This window comes from Orycteropus afer, unplaced genomic scaffold, assembly GCF_000298275.1.
Source record: "Orycteropus afer afer isolate SDZICR_OR568_19922 unplaced genomic scaffold, OryAfe1.0 scaffold00011, whole genome shotgun sequence".
Taxonomy (NCBI): Eukaryota; Metazoa; Chordata; class Mammalia; order Tubulidentata; family Orycteropodidae; genus Orycteropus; species Orycteropus afer.
The window spans coordinates 12044894-12047598 of record NW_006921598.1 but is presented as its reverse complement, the minus strand read 5'-3'; positions in this window follow the sequence as shown (position 1 = coordinate 12047598).

Genomic DNA, 2705 nt, shown 5'->3' with positions numbered 1-2705 from the left:
TCTGTGTATTCCTGCCATCTTCTCTTGATGTTTCCTGCATCATTCAATATTTTGCCCATAGAATCTCTCAATATTGCAACTCGAGGCTTAAATTAATGACAACAATATGTATATGTATATATGTATATGTATTTTTTTCTTTTTTTTAATTGTGCTTTTGATAAAAGTTGACAGAGTAGAGTTTGTTTTACATTCAACATTTCATGTACATTTAGTTTCACTCCCCAGTTACCATCCCCAACCCTAACCCACTCTCCTCCTCTCCCTGCCCAGTAACACCTCCCCTTGTGACCCTCATAGTTATGCACTCCTGTGTCCTGCATTTCTTCCATGTGAATGTTGCCCCTCTGGTGCCCCATGGTCAGTTGCTCCAAGGGATGCATCTCCATAGAGTATGTGAGTGCATCACCCTGGGCTGAGTGGTCTGTGTGTCCATCTTATTTACTATTGGGCTATGAGCCAGCCCCTGTGAGTGAATTTTATTCCAAGCCCAAAGTGTATCCCAAGGCCATAGTATTAGGAGTCCCATCGGAATCCATTCAACCAGTAATTCTGGTCTTTATCGTGTTTTTGGATTTTGTTCCATGTTTTTCCTCCCACTCTAGCAGGGATATGAATGACATTCTTGATGCCATCCTACAATGTCTCTGGTTTTTTGGTCATTGGTGTTCAATGCATCAAATCTATCCTTGAGATGGTCTCTAAATTCAGGATGGATATAATCAAGGTCATATTTTGGCTCTTGTGGGCTTATTTTAATTGTCTTCAGCTTTAACTTGAACTTGCATATGAATGGTTGATGGTCCATAATCAGCTCCTGGCTTTGTTTTGCCAGAAGATAATGAGCTTTTCCATCACCTCTTGCCACAGATGTAGTCAGTCTGGTTCCTGTGTACTCTGTCTGGTAAAGTCCACATGTATAGCCACCACTTGTGTTGTTGAAAAAAGGTATTTCTGATGAATAGGTTGTTGGTCTAGCAAAATTTTCTCATACAATCTCCAGCATCATTTCTATCACCAAGGCCATATTTTCCAACTACCAGTGATTCTTCTTTGTTTCCTACTTATGGGAATTAAATGGAGAAGGGAAAATACACCACAGGGTCCTTCAAACCAGTTTGGGAAGATGTCCATAAATGTTGGTAGTTGTATGTAAATGGATTAATCAGGAATGTTCAATGTCTCTGAGCACTTGATACCCTCAGTGACTGAGATGTGTGTGTTATATAACATTTTCTGGTAATTCATTGTCTTAACATAACTGTGTTATAAGGATTTATTGTTTTTGTCATTGTTAGTTTCCATCAAGTTGATTTCGACTCATGACAGAGCCATGTGTGGAGAATAGAACTGCTTCATAGATTTTTTTCAAGGCAATGACTTATTGGAAGCAGATCATCAGACCTGTCTTCTGACGTGCCTCTGGGTGGGATTGAACTGCCACTCTTTCAGGTAATAGTTGAGCACTTCACCATTTGTGTCACCCAGGAGACACATGATAAGTGTACTTGCCCCATATATCAGATAACACTTAGAATGACGGGAAAGGAAGATATGCCAACAAGCAATGTTTTATGTATGGCTGAGTGAGATTTTAGATTTTTCCCTTTCCCCAACTCAAGTAGGCAGTCTCCTCTGTGTTCCATTGCCTCACAGATACTTCAGAAAGCAGAAGTATCAAACAAGAATTCCTGTTTATGGTCTTAAAACCCATAGGAGATCTGAAGATTCAAGCATCAACAAAGAGGGAAAGGGGTTTTCTAGAAGTGGCTGAATGGGTAGAAGAAAGTAGAAGGAAAGATAGGGGCATCCCCCAAAGTCTGCATAGCAATGCCCCCAAGATGGGGAAACAGAAAAATTTCTGGGGTTCCAAGACCTGGACCAGAAAACCTGGAAGCCCCTAGGGATTCTATAATATCCTAGAAAGGAATACATGCATGGTATGATTAGGGATATAGGGCCTTTGGCATGAGATTCCCAAATGTTAAGAAATCCCACAAGTATGTTAAAGAAGCAATCTGGACCTGAAGGACCTGTAGGAGTAAAGACAATGTCTCACCAGGAAAGTCTTTATGCAGATGACTTACCTAAGAGCCTCTCTACCCTGCCCCAGCAATCATTTCTCACTGGAATGCTATCAGTCAGAGGCTCTGGAGCATCCCTGTACATGGGAACAGCATGCATTGACCAGTATGGTTAGAGTGATTCTCTCCAATTAATAATTTTAATGAAAAACAATATAAATTGGTTATAAACAGAAGAAAAAGAGAATAATTGATTACCAATAGAACCAGGTGGAGACTGACATGACACTATAAGAAAAAAGTGGCTTTGGATTACATTCATGTTTTCCATGTCATATTTAAAGTAGAAATTGGAAGTTATAAACCCTCAAGAAATTCCTTCATCAACTCTTGATATGAGGCATCCATTTTTAGCTATGACTATTGCAGGTAATTCTTCACGCTGGTGGACTAATAAAAGTTTGATGTGTTGATGTTGGTATTTGGGCTGGTTCTGAAGAATGTGTTTTGAGATAAAAGTTATTATAGTCCCTCATCCTTTAATATGTGAAAAGCTAAGGAGACTTTAGAGATTTCATGATGGTCTTTAACAACCAGCACAATTCTAATTAGAAATCATACTGCCTCCTGAGGAGTTGGTAGTGGTTATAAAACCAGTTTTCTTTTTTTTTTTTTTTTTGT